Genomic DNA, 21,394 nt, shown 5'->3' on the forward strand with positions numbered 1-21,394 from the left:
AACGAAAACATATACTTCGAATTAGACGGATTATTGTAATTGTCTATTGTCTTCCCTGGATGATAAGAACAAAACGAAAGGAAGTTTCTAACGAGATCAAGGAAAGAAGAAATGTTAGGTGATGTATCCTTACAACGACGAGAATTTGTGCCTGCAATCAAATAGAGTGAATGCAATCGGGCATAACATGTTAATGCGACGACACGTTACAAATATGACAACACTTATGACACGTTAAGGCCGGGAGGGTTATTACCATGTTTTAATGAGAATGACCGCTAGGGCGTGCCAAAAACAATATGAAGATATGACCTTCAAGGACAATTAATTGATGTAACGACACCAAGGTTCTTGACTTAGAATCTAGAGTTTTCGAGAACGCTTCTATTATCTTCGGGAAATGACGGAGTGCCACCTTTGTAGCTAGAATGGATGAATTTAATTGACGGTACTTACTTGGATTATCAGAAATTTCTTTCTATGAAGCTCCTTGACAATGGTATTCTTTTCGTGCATTTAGAACTTTTGATTGACCTGCAATTTGCAAGTGATGCATCACTGTTTCCTTTTAATGAAGGTAGTGACTCATTCTTGTTCCTCTTGAGTCATTTTCGGAGCCATTTTAAATCAAGGGCAATTTCAATAGTGCTCCTCATGTTGAAACCCATTCTGATCCAAGTAAGACTGTTAAATAGATTTCTAAATTCTTAATACAAGACTCTCAAGAAAGACAATGGCTCGATCTCTGCAAACACATATGAGGAATAAGTTTCAAGAGACACATACAAAATGATACACCAACAACACGAGGAGTCGAATATTTTCGCATCTATGCTTAGTTGTAGCAAGCAGCCAAAGAATCGAACGTTACGTCATACCAGACATTAGGTCTTGAGAAACAAAAGTTTAGAGAAGTCGTGTACATCAAATGATCACGTTTTGCGGCTCAGAATTTATGTAAGTGGTTGATCAAGGGAGATACGGATAACAACTGAGAGTCGGAGTATTAAGGTCGTCGCATAAGATCATCGTTGTACGATAGTAATGGAATGAAAATACGAGTACCCTGATAGATTGAGATATACGAATGAAGGTCGTAGACGAGAGGAAATCGTCTAGCAAGTGGCGAAATTGAATCAACTAAAATGTGAAACAATCGAAAGGAGAAACGCGTGCAAGCTCCATCACCATCACCTCCTCCACCTAAGCCAGAATAGCATATTGAATAGTTTTTGCTAAAGCAAAATCCTCCTATATTCGATGGGATAGGAGAGCCAGCAAAGGCCGAGACTTGGATACGCGTATTGGAGAGCATCTTCGAATTCTTGAAGTGCACCGAGGAAGAGCAATTGATTTATGTAACCTACCAACTCACGGATTCGGCCGACTTTAGGTGGGACCAAGCAAGGGACCTGACCCCTAAGAAAGTGGGTAGAATGACTTGGGAGAACTTTAATGAGACGATATATAGCAAGCACATACCAAAGAGCTACTAAAAGGCAAAGGCGGCTGAGTTTTACAACTTAACCCATGGGCGTATGTCGGTGACTGAATATGACCGCACACTCTGCGATATGACTCGGCATGCACCTGAACAAGTTGACACTGATGAGGAACTGGCCAAAAAGTTCTGTGAGGGTCTAAGGCATGAGATCAAGATGACATTAGCCAGTCATGGGAGGCTTACACATGCGGAGGCGTTGGCCCTTGCGCTAGATGTTGAGGCAGCTATGCCCAAGGAGAGGGTGACGGAGAACACTACACTAGCACTGCCTCCACCACATTATTCTCGAGAGAAGAGAAAGTGAGATAGGAATAGGACCCACTAAGAAAACAAGAGGTACCAGCCCAATCAAAACCGATCACCGCATGGGGGTAGACAAAATTTCTCTAACCAGAGGGGTGACTTCCGACCCAGACCATCATAATGCAATGTGTGCTCCAGGTACCATTTTGGAGAGTGTAGAGTGCAGAAAACTACCAAGTGCTTTAACTGTGGGGGAAATGACCACTTCTCTAGAGAGTGTCCGAGCAAGAATGCGGGGATGAGGTCAAGACAGAACAATCAAGGATTCCGTCAGCAGTCGAGGGCACCACCGGCTGAACTAAGGATGAATCGTGATCAATCTCCGCGACAACAACAACCTCACCGCCCAAGACTTCCCTCCCAGGCTAGAGCGTATGTGCTGAGTTCTAGACAAACCAAGACTGAACAAGGGAGTCACGAGAGCGAAAATTTGGCAGAACTATGTGTGGACACATTAAGTTGCCTGCTAATAAATCTGAACATAAGATGATGGTGACCTCACCAGTGGGAGGGGTGATACAGATTTCTCGAACATGCTCGAACATAGAAATTGTTATGGGAGAACTTAAGCTAGTCGCGCACAACATACAAGTTATGGCCATGAAGGATATTGATATAATTTTGGAAATAAATTGGTTAGCCGTGTGTTATGCTACTACTTGTTGTAAAGAGAAACATATATCATTACAAGCCCCGGGAAAGGAACCAATCGTGTATCATGGAATCACGATGAACAGAAAAAAAAAACGTCTATCATCTCCGCACTCCAAGCCACTACGATGTTAGGAAAAGGGGCGCCCTGCCTATCTGGTCTATCTACAAGGAGATGAGAAGGAAGAAAGGAAAGTGGAAGATGTCGCGGTGGTACGAGAATTCGAAGACGTCTTTCCTGAAGCTTTGCCTGGCCCACCGCCAGATCGGCAATTGGAGTTCACGATCGACCTAGAGCCAGGGTCGGCACCAGTGTCTAGGGCTCCATATCGAATGGCACCTAAGGAGTTAGAGGAACTCAAGATACAACTTCAAGAGCTAATGGATTTAGGTTTCATTAGACCCAGTGTGTCACCGTGGGGCGCGCCTGTGCTTTTTGTGAAGAAGGAAGATGGATCGATGAGAATGTGCATTGATTATAGAGAATTGAACAAGATGACTCTCAAGAACAAATATCCACTGCCGAGAATAGATGACTTATTCGATCAACTTCGGGGAGCCGGTGTGTTCTCAAAGATGGACTTGAGGTCCGGATACCATCAATTGAGGGTCCAAAGAGAGGACATACCGAAGACTGCTTTTCGCACAAGATATGGTCACTATGAGTTCGTGGTAATGCCATTTGGACTGACGAATGCACCTGCCGTATTCATGGATTTGATGAACCGAGTATTCCACCCATACATGGATAAATTCGTTTTGGTATTCATAGATGATGTACTCGTTTACTCGAGGAATGAGAAGGAACACGAAGAGCACCTGCGAATTACCTTGGAGACATTGATGAGTGAGAAGTTGTATGCTAAATTCAGCAAGTGTGAATTTTGGCTTAAGGAAGTAAATTTCCTTGGTCATATCGTGACGGCAAAAGGAATTCGAGTGGATCCTGCTAAGGTTGAGGCGGTACAACGGTGGAAAGCACCTACAACACCAAATGAGATTCGGAGTTTCCTAGGCTTGGCAGGATACTACCGAAGGTTTATTGAAGGGTTCTCCAAGATAGCGAGACCCATGACTCAACAACTCAAGAAGGGGGTGAAAGTCAATTGGACCCCAGAGTGTGAGGCAAGTTTCCAACTGTTGAAGGAAAAGCTAACTAGTGCATCGATTCTAGCGGTGCCAGAGCCTGGAGTGAACTACGTGGTATACACTGACGCATCGAAGGTGGGACTTGGATGCGTATTGATGCAAAACAACAAGGTGATTGCTTATGCGTCACGACAATTGAGGCCACATGAGTTGAACTATCCAACCCACGACTTGGAGCTAGCAGCGGTAGTGCACGCTTTAAAGATTTGGAGACATCATCTCTACGGAGTCCGATGTGAGATCTTCACGGATCACAAAAGCTTGAAGTACTTCTTCGAGCAGAGAAATTTGAACATACGGCAACGAAGATGGCTCGAGTTGGTGAAAGACTACGATTGTGGCATCAATTATCACCCCGGCAAAGCGAATGTAGTAGCAGATGCATTGAGCCGGAAGGACCATTTCCAACTGGGCACTTTTCTCACCAAAGAAGAAAGCCTGATACGCGAATTTAGCAAGATGCGTTTGGAAGTGGCGAGGGCACCTGAAACAGTGAATGCACGAATCGCCACTCTAGCTGTTGAACCTGATCTAAGGTCGAGGATTATTGAAGCACAACGAAGGGATGCGAAATTGGAGGAAATTCATATTGAAGTGCGAAGTGGCGAGTCTGGGAACTTTGGTGAAGAAGGTGACAATGCCCTTACTTTCGAAGGAAGATTATGCATGCCGGATAACGAGGGGCTCAAAAACGAGGTGATGAGTGAAGCTCATGAGACACCTTACACCGCCCACCCCGGAAGTACGAAAATGTATCAAGATTTTGTCACGACCGCCCATACAAGGGGTACCACAAACGCGGCGATCGTGACCGACATGCATGGATTACAATGTAAAAAGAACAACTTAATTAATTTGAAGAAAGGAAAACAACTTAGTTTAAAGATTTTAAGGTTATATTTTTTTTTTAAAAAGACATAAGATAAAATACTTTTAAAAAGACAATGGGAAAAATTAGACTTAGGAAATATAATAACTAAAAACTAAAGTAGAACAAGCACTTAACTTAAATCTCGGAGAATACCATTTTCATAAGACGACGTAAACACACGTTTAAATCCTAACACCACCATACATGTTCAAACACAAAAACATAAAGATTAAGGTCTTAAGACACAATTTAAAACATAGCAGCGGATAAATAAGGTTCAAGGAGAGTCAAGGATCACGCCTATGTATGACGACACAACGTATCCTAAGGTCTCTAGCCAGCTCAACATCCACCGCAACATCCCGCTCAACCTGCAAAATTTTTAAAAGAAAATGCAGGGCTGAGTACTTGTTGTACTCAATGGGCTCATGCCGAAAACATTTATCAAGTTATGTCATCCATACCAGTGATCTCGAGTTTTATACGCAGTAAAGAAAATATCACGAGAACACAAAAAAATGTTTCATAGACTGGCCAGTCAAATAATCTCCCCACTTTTCACATCAATCCAACAATCACAACCACAGTGCGACGAAAGTGTGGCCACACTATTCGCCCACGAGACCGGCCGACTTGCAAGGACGGCTCACGATCTCACCAGTGTACACAGCCCGATAGGGTTTACGGCCCTACTCGGACCCGAATTCGTTTCACAAAACAACCATATAGCCTAACGGAGTAAACTCATACGAACTAGGCATCAGGCACACAATATCATAACAAAAACAGTCCATGGCATGACATAACAGTTAAACCACCCTTGTATCTCCACATAATATTTTTCGGAAAAATAAAAAGGTTTGGAAAGAAAGCCCACCTCGTTCTCTTAGCAATTCACAACCCAACTTAGCAACTCTCGATCCTCGAGTTCACGACTACTCAACACCCTCGTCAAAGACAACACAAGTCAGCCTCACACAACATTATTTTACTATGCATGTCCTATCGTCTCTCTCTCAACGTTTTCCTCAATTTCCCAAACCCAACATACATCTCAAAGGTGTAAAACACACGTAACACTTTTCAACTTATCACAAGTGATTTCAACATTTAAGCACATTCCTTGGACATACATGCATCATACAATACTTTTAGACTTGAAAATAAGAGATATTTTAACAAGGCAGAAACTGGCAGAATTGCGCGACCGTTTTGTAAAAATCACTTTAAATTCACCCGACCTCAAAACATGCTAAATTTTGGTCACGATACAGAGGATACATTCAAGTTCATCCATGAAAATTTTCATATCGAAATCACATCATTCAGTCAGTCATATCACATATTGAACCCTCTGGTCGGAACATACAATTTCTGACAGTATTGCGCAGTTCATTTGAAAAATTCACCATAAATTCATACGATGCCCAAAAAGGCTGAAAATTTAACACAACACAGAAGACACTTCACATTTTCATATAGTTTAAGAATCACATCGATCGGAGGTCATTTGGTCAGTCAAACAGAAAACGAAACATTCCTGGCGAGAACTCACGTTTCTGGCAGATTTGCGCAGTCAACTTCAAAAATTTATTAAAAATTCATTTTTCGATAAAACAGGCTGAAATTCACACGAGATACAGAAAACACCTTGAAGTTTACTCAGTAAAAGTTTCGTAGCAAAATTCGTTCGTTTGATGGGTCGAACACAGATCATAAGTCACTGGTCGTGCATCACAGATTTCTGGTTCAAATTCGAAAATAGGGTTTTTAAAACTTCCACAACACAACCACCGATTTTCCATGCTCGAAAACACCAAATCATGCTTACACGTTTCTCATACACATATTTGCATACAAACACATATCAATCACAAATATTTCGATCCAACACCCATGATTTCAATCAACAAAGCAAAAATCAAACAAGTTCTTACGAACACACGATTTCCCTCCCGTTAGAACTTGCGATCTATCACACCTACACTCTCTACATGCATGTAGGACTCAAAACATGGTTCAAAAGAGAAGGAGGAGGAAAAGTGTGCGAATATACCTTCCTTTGACAAAACGAATCGGTAGAAACGTAGAATGGAGCGATTCGTCGGAGGTTCTCGAAGATAACTTCAACGGATTGCAAGAACAAGGGTTGGATGGAGGATTTTTGGAGATGGGAGAGTGGGAGAAGATGAAGAAAACGTGTGGGAGAGGGAGAGAGTGAAGTGGACGAAAATTTTGGGGAATGGGGGCTAGGGTTTGATAACTTTGGTATTTATTTGCTAGGTTTAAGTCCATGAATGAAATAAATAAATTGTGGGGAATTAAATATATAGGCCAATGAATAAAAATCCCACAATTATGAAGAGCCAAATTTTCGAAAATTATGGCTGAAAAATTAATAAGGAATTATTTGGTATTTACTTGGAGAGAATTAATTCCACAACTTAGGAAATAAAAATAATGAATATAAGGGAACAAATAAATTAAATCTCCAAGTAGGAAATAATATGGTGGGGGCCGAAAATTTCAAGAAGAAATTGTACAAGGAAATTATTTAAATCCCCAATTAAATAGGATAGGATTTAAATTAGGTAATTTCTTTATAGGAAAAAGGCTCCCATAAAATAGGCATCAATTAATTAAATTCCCACAATTAAATAATAGTATGGGGCGTGTGACTTGGAAGGGGAGTAGTATAAAAATATTCACATCCCCAATTAAATAGAATAGGAATTTATTTGAATAAAGAGGGATTCCACAAATTAGGAAACAAATAAAATACTCTCCAAAATTTATTGGAGAGGGCCGAAAATTGCTAGGCTAAATAGCCAAGGAAATATCCCAACTCTCTATTTATTTTGGGTGAAGAAATAAATTATCACATGATTTAATTGGATTAAATTCAAAGGATGGAAGTCAATAAAGCACCAATTAAATCAAAGGAAAATAATCCAATCTCCTATTGGAGATTTTCGAAACTCCCAAGGAAAAAAATAAAAATGGAGTTCGAATTTCATGTAGTACAATTTAGGGGTCATTAGTTTGGATTTAATTTGGATTAAGTCCCAAAACAATTAATTAAATCCATAAAAAGAAGTACTATTTCAATAATTAGGAAGACCGTATATTTCAATGAATCGACTCGAGAAAGAAATAAATGCATGATCTTATTTATTATTTCCCTTCATTGGAAAAGTATAAAACTCAAGCTCATCAATCACATTAAACACGATAATTCATTCCACGTAAGGTCACTTAAATCACATAGAAACAAACGTTTCTAAAATTCCAAAATTCCAATTACATAAAAAGAAGTCACAAAAGTTTGGGATGTTACAGATTTGAAGAAATCCTTTTGGTGGAATGGTATGGAGAGGGACATAGCATCATTTGTCGAAAGATGCTTAGTCTGCCTGCAAGTGAAGATTCTACATCAACGACCGTATGGGAAGTTACAACCACTAGAGATTCCCGAGTGGAAATGGGAGCACATCGCCATGGATTTTGTGACCGGGTTGCCAAGGACTCTGAGAGGGAACACCGCCATTTAGGTAATTATAGATCGGCTTACCAAGAGTGCGCACTTTATACCGATTCTCATAAGCTATGGGTCCAACAAACTAGCTCAAATCTACATAAGGGAGATAATTCGATTGCATGGAGTTCCAGTGACTATCACGTCCGACCGTGATCCAAAATTCACCTCAAGATTTTGGATAAGTCTACAGAAGGAGCTTGGAACCAAATTGAACTTCAGCACGGCATTTCACCCGCAAACCGATGGACAGTCCGAAAGAACGATCCAAACTCTCGAAGATATGCTGAGGGCCGTGGTACTCGACCGAGGGGGAAGTTGGGAGGCAGCACTACCATTGATCGAGTTTGCCTACAACAATAGCTTCCAGGCAACGATAAACATGGCACCGTATGAGGCATTATACGGAAGAAAGTGTAGATCACCGCTCTACTGGGACGAAGTTGGTGAAAGAAGAATACTTGGACCTGATGCAGTTGAAGAGATGGTGGGAATCGTGCGGCAAATTCGGAAAAGGATAAAAGAAGCTCAAGACAGACAAAAATCATACGCGGATGTCCGACGAACTGATTTACAATTCCAAGCTGGCGACAAAGTTTTCCTGAAAGTATCCCCATCAAAAGGGATAACACGATTCGGCGTCAAGGGCAAACTGAAGCCGCGATTTATTAGGCCTTATGAAATTCTTGAAGGAGTGGGCCCCGTTGCATACCGTTTGGCGCTACCACCAAACCTTGGAAATGTTCACAACGTTTTTCATGTGTCACAGTTACGAAAATACATGTTCGACCCGAAGCACGTGATCCGTTTTGAGGAAGTCGCGTTGAGTCCAGACTTGAGCTACGAGGAGAGACCCCAATCTATTTTAGACCGAAGATCCAGAATGTGAGAAATAAACATGTTGCTAGTGTGAAAGTACTTTGGAAAAATCATGGGCATGAAGAAGCCACGTGGGAGAATGAGGATAAAATGGTGGAACTATACCCAGAACCCTTTACTTGAGGGTAGCAAATTTCGGGATGAAATTTCTGTTAAGGGTGGTAGGATGTAACGCCCCACTTTTTGAACCCTAATTTGTGAACCCTAAATTACTTGTTTTTAATGATATTATTTTTGCGAAGTCCGTGAATTAATTATTGGTGGATTAATTGTTGTTGGACTAGAGAATTGTGAAATAAATGACTGCGCGAATTTAATTAATTCCCTTCCGTGAGGAATATATTTATTGAACTCAATTTGCGTACTGGATAGAATAATTGGACAAATAATATAAAGGTCCAGTCCGTGATAAATAAATTATGGACTACACAATTTAAAATAAAATACAATGGACCGGGAATTAAACTAATTTAATTAAAGATTCTCCTTGATATTAATTCCATTACTAAATAAAGATCCTGCAGATATCTTGCTCCTCCGTAATCTACAGATAAATACCAGATAAATGCAAATTAATTCAAAAATAAATAATAAAAAAAAAGAAAAATTCGAATTTAATACCTCAACCCATGTTGAAACCGTTCCCTACTATCCCACAAATCTCTCCCATATTCTCAACCCCCCCTTTCCCCTATATTAAATCTCTAAGCAGTTATATCTCCCCTCACCAATCGTTCTCTGCAATCTCTGCAACCAATTTTTCTTCTTCAACTTCTATCCAAGGTAAGCTACGTCTATCGTTTGTATCTAAATTTTCTCCTACTTCAAAATCTAACATCAAATTGTTGCTATCGGTAGTAACCAAAATTCTCCAGCTTCAAGAACCTGCCTTTCAGCCTTGTGAACTTCACAACCCAAATTCAATTCAAAGAGGTAATCTCCTACCCAAATTCTGAACGTAAATTATTGCATTCTGCACCTTTTATCACATGCTCAGCATCAATCTCCCAAACAAAGAACTAATCAATAGCAACCAAGCAATCAAAACCAATACGAACGTTACGATTTGGAACCCCCCTGCTGCGAATCGAAAACTAAAAACGAAAGGAAACACTTTTTGAATGAGAACTTATCTTTCGGAGTTAATCGGGGCTGCACGGTTTTCGTTCGGGTCGTTTTGGGGCTGTTCGGAGTTGTTTGGGGTTGCGCGGTATCTGTTTCGGGGTAAATCGGGCAAAGGAGTGGTAAAGGCTGACCGACGGCTCTGGCGGAGTTGGAGGTGTGACGACTGAACGTCGGGAGCGACGACCGCAGTGGCTGGCGAAGGCTGGACGGCGAGGCAGCAGGACCCTCGTGACAGCAGCGGCGGACTCCGGCGACGAGCAGCGCGACTGACGGACAGCGGCGAATCGCGAACGGTGACTCGGAGCGAGGAGACGGCGAGGTTGTCGTCGTGAATAAGACGGTGGTGGCTGGCGGAATCTGAGAAAGCCGATGGAAATCGGAGGAAAAACTTCTTCAATTTCGGTCAAGTAGAGAGGAAGGGAGAAAGGAGTGTGAGGCGTGAAGGAGATGGAGTTCTATGGTGGGTTTTTTTTTAATGGAACTTGGGCCTTGGGTTTAAAATAATTTGGGCCTTTGACATTTATTTAAAGTATGGAGCTCTTGTTTTAAATGAAATTGGGCCTCATTAATTAGAATTGGATGAATTATTAAAGATGGGCTCCATTTAATGGTTGGGCTTTATTTTGTAATTGAAGATATAAGGTGGAGAAAATAATTAAGTCTTGGGCTCTTAATTAAATCTTTGGGCCAATAACTAATTCATCTTTGAGTAATAATTAAATTAATTTTAGGAAATTATTTAGTTAATTCTCGGAATCATTCGATGTACGAATATTTTTCCCTAAGGTTCGAAATAAATATAGTTCGAGGGAAAGTGGTTGCGTTAATTTAATTACACACTTTTATAATTTTGGGGATTTTATTTCGATATCATTAAGAAAATACGAGGAGACAACGGAGGAAATTGGGGGCGTAAGCGGCCGCCGAATAATCAAAAACTGAGATAAATCGAGATAAAAGACTTTGCCTAGGATGCATGCATTTTTAGTTACTTGTTTGAAACAATGTGTTGATTTATCTATTATATAAATTGTTAAAGGTGAATCATCGCAAGGGAATCGTGATCGCAAGGGAAAGAAAGTAATTTCAATTTAAGCACTCGAGGTGGGCTTTCTTTTAAATAAGGACAACGTCCTAAATATTTTATCGATGGAAATGAAACTGTATTTATCATGACGTGGCTTGTGTTTTAACGTGCCTATCTGATATGGCTATGCGCCATTGTTATATAAATCGAATTCGGGTCCTCGTAGGGCCGCAAACCCTACTTGGACTAGTGTACACCTATGGTAGATCGTGTGCTAGCGTACGGCCTGGCCGGTCTAGTGGCTTGGTTTGTGGCCACATTCCAAGTCATGTATTGGCAGGTATGGCTAACGTCTATGGGAAAATGACTGATCAGTCGACTTTTACTATGGGAAAATGATTTTAGTGCCTCGGGCCTTTCTAAAGCTAAACCCCGACGGTTACTTAAGTATGGCATGATAAATTGACAACCTTTATTGAAAATGTTTTCGGCATGAGCCCGTTGAGTATTCTTATAGTACTCAGCCCTGCATGTGTTTTCCCTATGTGCAGGTTGAGCGGCGACGAGGATGTGTTGGTGTTGAGCGAGTGAATTAAATATGTTATTGATGTCTTTGAACCTTGAGTGTCGTTGTGTCTTCACACATGACGTCACTCTTTCTCTTGGTCGTTTCCGCTGTGACGTGTCTTAAATTATGATTTATTTGGGCCGACAACTTTAATTGTTGGGGTAATGGATATTCTAAATTCCTTGTTGGATAATATTAAACTCTTGGTTATCTATTTGGATATTAATTGTTGGTCCAACTTGTGTTGAAACCCTAATTCTTTTCGTCTTCTATTTACTTCTTTTAATCACGATCGCCCGTATTTATTAACCCTAAGGGGCGGTCGTAACAATAACACTGTCTCAGAGCTCAATATTCCTTCCCTCTTCTTTGGTTCTACATGATTTTTATTCCTTTTACATATAATGAAATGGATTACGATTTCTTGATCCTGGGTTTAGTTAGATTAGAGCATCCACCCGAACCACCTTTATTCATTTTTAATTCTCTGCTTTTTCAAAACAGTACGACACTCACATCCGTGCTCGCTCTTCCGCAAGGCATGCACTTACACTATTCATGCATCCCACCATTCTATTATTTAATTTAAATACTTAAATTACTAAAACATTTTCACAATATTAAAATGTATTAAAAACACTCAAAACACTATTACAAATTACAAAAAAGTAAAAAAGTAAATAATTTAAATTCTAAAATTAAAAATTGAATAATCAAATTTCTAAAATTAAAAAAACCCACTACTCATGCAGAATTTCGCCCAATGTATTTGACTAGGTCTTCTTGTAGTTCGATGTGAGCTTTGGTGTCGCGCATTGTCAACCTTCTGTGGCTCCTCTCGCGCACCATAATATGTACACCTCAGCGTGAGGGAGACCTTGCGGTTGAGCTTCTGGCTTCATCCTCATCGAAAGAGTTAGCCGCCTTCGGCATAGGCTTCATATGCGGCAAAGTATTGTTGATAGTATTCTTGTTATTCACGCTCCACTTTCGCAATGATCTGGTCCATATCGTAGGGATCCATTTTTTAATTTAGAGAGAGTGTTTGAGTGAGAGGGGAAGATGAAAGTGAGCTGTATGATAAAATATGAGAGAAGTATGTGATGCACTTTTTATTAGCACTACAACTACTTGCAAATATACAAGGCAGAAATAGTATAGCTAAAGGTCAGTACCTGATATCAAACACGGAAAACTATCACATATTGTCTACCTTATACTATGCTTCTTCTACTATTCAGAGAAAACAAAGGGTTTTTTATTTTTGAAAGTAAAATTGTAAAAGCTACAAAAGCAAGTAAAGATTGCAGACAAGAACACAAAGATAAACATATGAGATAAGATAATTCCAAGGATGTACTTTCACTGTTATGGTTTATAAAAATTCCAACTACAACACCTTAGGACAGTTCATACTTGACTAGAACGAATCACACATTTATTGCCCATGCGGTACAAAGTGGATTACGGACACTAGCGACTTCAATCCTAGATTAGTAACTCCTAAAGGGTCCTAAGACTCTTTATGTTCTCGCTCTCAATTAACAGTGTCGTTTTAAGGGAACCTAACTGTAACGTCAACTAAGCTCTCCTAACTTACAAACCTCCTCTCACACGATTATGTTGCAAGCCAATAGATCATCACAAAATGTGTCACACAAACGTGAAGCAATTATCCAACACTTAGAAGAGAAGCGAAGTAATGAACAAAACAGATATTAAATAAATAGGAACTGTATAAACAAAAGTCGTTACTAACACATCCCTAGAATTCTATGAGTTTAGTTACACATAATGAATTAAGCTAAACACATAGTTTGTAGGAAAAACAAAGAAAACATAAGTACTAAAATGATAGAACCCAAAGGGTAAATCTTGTAGCCTTGATCATTTCTTGATTCCTGATACGCTCGGATTTTGTATTATTTTAAGGCCTTTTTGGTCCGTTTTGAGTATCAAAGTTGCATTACATGTCCATTATTTGCATTTTTTAATCCATTTTGGTATTTTGACGTGTTTTGTGATAAATGTACAAAATAGAGCTAAAAAGGGTATAAAAACGTCAAAGTTCGGAAGCTGAAGTAGAAGGCAACCCAACGTACCGCTGGCGCACGACAGCGGCCGCTGAATAACACTCCTGAACGTTCTGGAGTTCTTGGGGTTCTAGAAAAGTGGAGTCATTTTTACTCTACTGGGGATATTTTTATTTTTGAGTTACTTTTTAGTCAAATAATCCTCACCTACCAAAGAGCCTACATTACAACAAAAAATAAAGACCTTTCGGACTTTTGATGCTTAATCACATCGAGTAGAGGAGGGATTAGACTCTGAGAGCAAGCCTATGGTAAACTTTGCATGATGCATGATTTGAGTGCTATACACTTTGCCATATACACTTTGAAAGTGAGAGATAAATGCACTTCCCATCTTTGGAAGTTTGTCACATGTGAGTGCATGAATTCAAGGTGTTCCATGAGTTAGTAATGAAAGTGCACTAATAAGCCTTGCTTGATATGATTGCATTAATTCAAGCTTAATCTATTTCTTCCATATTTTGAGGCAATTACGACGTCTAGTCCTTATGCAATCCGTGCGTCTATTTTATATTTCTTTCTTGTTTTGTTTGGGGACAAACAAATATTTAAGTTTGGGGGAGTTGATACACTCAGATTTTGCACTATTTTAAGGCTATTTATTTTGCCCGTTTTGAGTGTCAAAGTTGCATTGCATGTCCATTATTTGCATATTTTATCCATTTTGGTATTTTGACGTGTTTTGTGAGAAATGTGCAAAATAGAGCTAAAAAATGACATAAAAACATCAAAGTTCGGAAGTTGGAGCAGAAGACAACCCAGCGGATCGCTGGCGCATGCCAGCAGTCGCTGAAAAACACTCCAAAACGTTCTAACTCTCTCCAGCGCCCGTTGGGCATGTTCGCGCACGACAGCCTCTGTTCAAACTTAATTTTCCAGCGATTCTGAAGTTCTATCAGGTCGTGTTATGTACCATTCTCTTCGCCTTTGAAAGGGCTTCGCGTTAGTACCTTGATCATCTCAATCGGAGTTTGGTGAAGAAAGTTATGGCCGTTCTACCAAAGTCGCGTAAAGCTGTTTTGTGTAGAATTGGTGGCGGAAATTCAAAGAAGGAAAGAAGACATTACCTTGTGCGGCCAAATCTTTTCCTTAACCTATGGGGCACGAAAATTCCATATTTACTATTACTTGGAAGAAACTTTTACCAAGTTTAAATCCTTTTCAAACCTATAAATACCCCATAACCTAATTTATAATATTAACCAATTCATAGCCCCAAAAGGGGAGCCTTCATGGCTCCTCCCTTCATTCTCCAACCCTAATTCCTACATCCATCATCATTCTTGGAGATTGGAGCAAGCCAAGAGAAGACTGAAGATTGTACAACAATTTATCATTGAGTTTTGTTTGCTTTTTTCTTTATGTTTTATACTTTAATTTGTACTTTTTGCTATTTGTCTATAAGTAGCTAAACTATAAGACTTCTTTGGACGTGTTAGTAACTTTTATTGGTTTATACAATTCCGTTTTGCTATTTAATATCCATTTTTTTCTTACTTCATTTATTCTCTAAGTAATTGGATAATGCTTCACGTTTGAGTGACACATTCTGTTATGATTTAATAGACTTGCTACATAATCGTGAGAGGAGGTTGGCGAGTTAGATCCACTTAGTAGACACTACAATTAGCTTCCCTTAAAACGACACTGTTAATTGAGAGTTAGGACTTTTCAATGGTCTTAGGAGCTTTAGGGAGTTACAGATCTAGGATTGACGCCCCTAATGTTAGTAATCTACGTTTGTACCGCATGGGAAAAACTTAGGCGACTCGTCCTACTGAAGTATGAACTGTGCTAGGGTGTTGTAGTTGGAATTTGTACAACCATAATTGTGAAACCACTATTCTTGGAATTCCCCTATTTGCCTAATTCACTTGCTTTATTTATTTGTGTTTGCCTAGTTAAACCAAATCTCTTGTTTCTCTTGATAGTATATGACGCTTAGTACATGATAGCCAGTTGCAATTATATTCCCCGTGTTCGATATCCCGGTACCGACCTTTAGCTATTCTAGATCTACCCTATATACTTGGAGGTATTTTTAGTGCTAATAAAAAGTGCATCAATTCCACGCTTCAAACTCCTTTGATCTTGATGAACAGTAGAAGGAAATCTCAAATATTATTAGTGCACTTTCATTACAAACTCTTATATCACCTTGGATGTTAGAGTTTGTATACTAGAAATCACCTTTCGAGTGATTGAATACTGTAAAAACTCTTATTCTATTTTCCAAGGAATAAAATTGTTATTTTTGTTTTAATGTTGTTATGTTTTACATTTAATGGTTGTTATTTTACATATTTAATGAAGGGGTTGGCAGCGGAAGCGCATACAAATAAATCAGATAATAATTTCGATCTATTTAGCGGATTATTTATACAAAATATATTCGCGTAATTATAATATTGATGATTCTCTTTTCATTCATGTGTTATGTGGTTAAACTACATCAAATTCTGTAACTAACAACCAATTTTGAGCCACATGTGTGTGAAAAAACCGCCATATTCATAAAAGGAGCAAATCAGTTGGGTGGACGAACGGATCAAGAAAAGAATACAAAAACCGCGGCGTTGAGTTGATCAAGTCAGGAATTAGATGGAGCCAACAGGAGTTCCGCATAGGAGATAGAGCTGTAGACCCCACCACAAAATGTGAAGGGCAGGAATGACATTTCAGAGAGGATGGTACCCTAGGGATCAGAGCCCTATGAAGGGGTTGGCAGTGGAAACGTGCATGAAATCCGATCACATAAATTTGATCTATTTAGCACATTATTTTGACAAATTCTATTCACGTAATTATCACATGTATCATGCTCATAACTTGAATTAAAACATGCTTTAGCATATAAAATCCCTAAAACATGCTCACTACGGAATTAGTCAATTTACCTCGTTGATTCAATCAAGAATCGATGATGGCTTGCTCCGTCTCCACGTGAAGATCTTCAGTACTCGACCTCTGATCTTCTGACTGGTGTCCCGGACTGTATACTGATATTTGTGTGGGAAAATCTCACCAGAATACTAGGACTCGAAAAATGAAGACAGAACTCAGCTCACAGAGGAAGCAATTTTCGAACTCTCTCTCTTTGTCTAGAGGGGGACGAAAATTCTAGCACTAATAATTATCTTTTCTGTCTCCTTTATTCTCCTATTTATATTAAGTCACATATTGGGCCCAGTTAGGGATCTAAGGAAGAATTTGGACATGGCCTCACCCAATTAGCTTTTTACTAATTAAATTGAACCCACAATTTAATATAAGCTTATATTGGAATATTACAAGCAGCCACTACAGAAGTAATATTGCACTGCCTTTCCAAATTCGAAATTACAAGCATTCCGGGTTTCCTTTTATTTGTTTAATTCATTTCCCGCGCTTAAGATAGAAACATCCATTAATTAATTAATGTTTGCTATGGACTTAATTAATTAACATATTTTATTCTCCAAGAGTGGACTTAGCATGAAACTCTTATTTATTATTCATAGAGTAATTAAACTCCAACTAGCTAGGTTCCGAATAATAAAACCTTGTTTCGAGCTCCTCTTGTGGATGTTATCAAACGAGACTCTCCTCGTGCACGGTTCAACATAATAGCAATCCTAGCACCGCTAGATAATGATCACCACTACCCAATATACCTGGATCGTTGGGTGACGAAAAACCCGTACCTTTGGTAAGTCAAAGTAGTAGATACTCAATATCGTATGCTCAATGCTAACGTACATTGATTAAGAAATTAATTATCAAGACCTCGTCTTTCAGTAGATAGCATAAAGACTCGTCTTGCTGTTAGATCCATTCAGTGCTATACCACACCAACGTCATCATATTTCAATAAAGCTTAGAAATAATCGGACTGACATTGCAACCTTTCACGATAGGTAGTCTAGGTCTATCTGGGTTGTGAAATTCTAATTTTTTTTCTTTGTTCAAAACTGACCGCATACCTTAAATTGAGCGCAGCCCACAACCGATCTACTAGAACAAAGATTTAGACTTATGTTATGTTCGCTTATACATTTAAATATGCAATAAACATCCATTAAATGTAAAACATAACAACATTATGACAAAAATAATCTGTTGCATTCATTGGAAAATAATTATTAGAGTTTTACAGTATTCAATCACTCGAAAGGTGGTTTCTAGTATACAAACCCTAACAATTTCCAATTATACTCAAAACAGCTTTTCAAGTATACAAAATAGTGTGCACACGTCAAATTTCTCCCACTTATACTGAAAGCAAGTTGAGGTCTTGAATGAGTTGAACTCCCATCCATTCAATGTCGCCCTCGAACGGTTTTACCGCCAATGCCTTTGTAAAAGGATCTGCCAGGTTGTTCTCTGACGCAATCTTAAACACTTGTATATCTCATCTCTACACTATATCCCTTATGATATGATACTTCCGCTCTATATGTTTGCTCGCTTTGTGAGCTCTCGGTTCCTTCGAATTTGCCACAGCACCAGAATTGTCACAATAAACCGTGATGCTCTTGGGCAGATTCGTGACCACACCTAAATCCATAAGGAAGTTCTTGAACCATACTGCCTCTTTTGCAGCCTCCGAAGCGGCCACATACTCGGCTTCCATGGTCGAGTCCGCGATGCATTTCTGCTTCACACTCTTCCAAATTACGGCTCCACCTCCTAAGGTGAACACATATCCTGAAGTAGATTTTCTCGAGTCCTGATCAGCTTGAAAGTCTGAGTCAGAATATCCCAAAGGACAGAGCTCGACTGCATTTTAAACTAGAGCATAGTCCTTAGTCCATTTAAGGTACTTGAGTATGTTCTTTACGGCAATCCAATGTCCTTGGCCCGGACTTGACTTATATCTTGCCACCATGCCAACAGCAAAGCAAATATCATGCCTCGTATAAAGCATAGCATACATGAGACTTCCAACTGCCGAAGCATATGGAATCCTTCTCATTGCTTGTATCTCAGACGGCGTTTTGGGGCACATCTCTTGAGATAGATGGATGCCATGTCTAAAAGGTAAGAAACCTTTCTTGGCGTCCTGCATGCTAAAGCGACTAAGTACTGTTTCGATGTAAGGTTCTTGAGATAAACACAACATCTTCTTTTCTCGATTCCTAAGAACCTTGATCCCAAGGATGTGTCCCGCGTATTCCATATCCTTCATTTCGAACTGGTTTGACAACCATGTTCGTACTGATGACAACAACTTTTTATTATTTCCAATTAGAAGAATGTCATCTACATATAAAACTAAGAACACTACATTCCCCTTTTCAACCTTCTTATACACACAGCTTTCACTTGGGCATTTTTCGAATCAAACTTGCGAACAGTTTGATCGAAACACTGGTTCCATGATCTAGATGCTTGCTTAAGGCCATAAATGACCTTCTTAAGCTTCCAAACCATGTGTTCCTTGCCCTTTATGGCATAACCTTCGGGTTGTTCCATGTAGATGGTCTCCTCAAGACCACCGTTTAGAAACGCAGTCTTAACGTCCATCTGCCATACATCCCAATCCATATAAGCTGCTATAGACAATAGTATCCGGATCGATTTGAGCATGGCCACCGAGGAGAAAGTCTCGTCGTAATTGACACATTCCTTTTGGGTATACCCCTTAGCCACTAGTCTTGCCTTGAAGACTTTAACTCGTCCATCGGGTCCACGTTTACGTTTATATATCCACTTGCTCCCAATGGCAGTACAACCTTAGGGTAGGACGGATAAATCGTAGACGTCTTTGTCTATCATAGATTGTAGTTCCGAATCCATTGCTTTCACCCATTCGCAATGATTGACATCTGCCTGTGCTTCCGCAAAGTTCCGGGGATCTAATATACTGCTGTCTGAGGAGTGATCCATAGATTCCCCCAAACCAATGTATCTTTCGGGCTCATGTGAGACCCTCCCACTGCGGCGCGTCACTACAATTCTTGGAATAGAAGTTGAAGTTTCTGGAATTGTTTGTACACTTGGTACTCGTTCTTGGTTAATGGAATTTGTGACAGAAGTCAGCTCATCAAGAGCCACTTCACTGCTGGGTTTATGATTCATTACATAGTCTTCCTCTAAGAATGTGGCGTGAGTGCTCACAATAACTTTCTTATCTCGGAGACTAAAGAATTCATAAGCTTTCGTTACTCTGGGGTACCCTATAAACAAACATACCTCCGTCCTAGATCCTAGCTTAGTTGGATCCTTTTCCAATACATGAGCCGGGCAACTCCAAATCTTGAGATGTGCTAGATTGGGCTTGCACCCAGTCCACAACTCATAAGGAGTAGTAGGTACGGATTTTGATGGTAAATTGTCGAAAATATGGCTTGCAGAAAGCAAGGCATGTCCCCAAAATGAAGTAGGTATCCGTGCATAACTCATCATCGATCGGACCATGTTCAATAAGGTCCTGTTCCTTCTTTCAGCCACGCCGTTCTGCTGTGGCGTGCCCGGCGCAGTCAGTTGGGATTCAATTCATGACTCCGACAAGTAGTCCAAAAACTCAGCACTGAGGTACTCGCCTCCACGATCAGATCGTAGGCTTTTGATACTCTTACCATGATACTTCTCCACAAGAGTCTTAAAGTCCCTGAACTTATCAAAAGACTCTGACTTGTGGCGCATCAAATAGACGTATCCAATTTTTGAGAAGTCATCAATAAATGTGATGAAGTATCGAAAACCACCTCTTGCCTCAGTAGACATTGGACAACATACATTGGAATGAACGAGCTCAAGTACTTCCTTGGCCCTATTGCCCTTAGCCTGAAAAGGCCTCTTGGTCATCTTGCCTTCTAAGCACGACTCACACTTATGAAAAGGTTCCTCCTCTAGATCTTTAATAAGATCTTGTTGAACAAGAGAATGGATCCTCCTTTCATTGGCATGACCAAGTCTAAGGTGCCATAAGTACGTTTCGTTCATTGAACTTGAAGGTTCCTTTCGTTTCTTTGAAATTTTCGATGTTGTATTGAGTTCTGATTTGCAATTATTAAACTGTGTAGATGTGATTGTGTACAGATTGTTTTCCATGATACCACGACAGATATAAGAACCATCTTTCTTAATAACGCAATTGTCATTAAAAGAAATCGAATATCCATCAAAAACTAATTTAGAAACTGAAATTAAATTTTTTCTAAAAGAAGGTATCAACAAAACATTCTTCAAAATCAAAAATCTATTACTACTAAAATGAAAATATATGTCTCCCACTGCTACGGCCGCCACTTTTGTAGCGTCGCCCAGCTGGACCTCGATCTCACGACCACGTAGCCGTCTTGTCACCTGCATTAAGTCAGGATCAAAACTAATATGATCAGTGGCTCCAGTGTCAATAACCCAAGTGCAAGTAGACTTCGAAGCCAAACATGACTCGACTACTAAAGCTTGGTGCATACCTGTAGCCTTGCCCTTTTTAGGACAATCTGGCTTCCAATGCCCCTTCTCTCCGCACTTGAAACACTTCCCAGTGGGCTTCTTGTTTGCCCTCTTCTTCTTCTTTCCCTTAGCTATCTTGGCCGGTCCTGAGTTCGGTGCCTACCTTTTTCCTGCGCTAGGATTAAAGCCAGAGGAACGAGGAGCCGAAGTCATCATGGCCGCCTTAGCCTGGACCATAAGGTCCTCTGCCGACTGAAGTTCAGTCAACAGCTCTGCCAAGGTGTAGTTCCTTTTGTTCATCTCGAA

This window comes from Salvia splendens, chromosome 21, assembly GCF_004379255.2.
Source record: "Salvia splendens isolate huo1 chromosome 21, SspV2, whole genome shotgun sequence".
Lineage (NCBI taxonomy): Eukaryota > Viridiplantae > Streptophyta > Magnoliopsida > Lamiales > Lamiaceae > Salvia > Salvia splendens.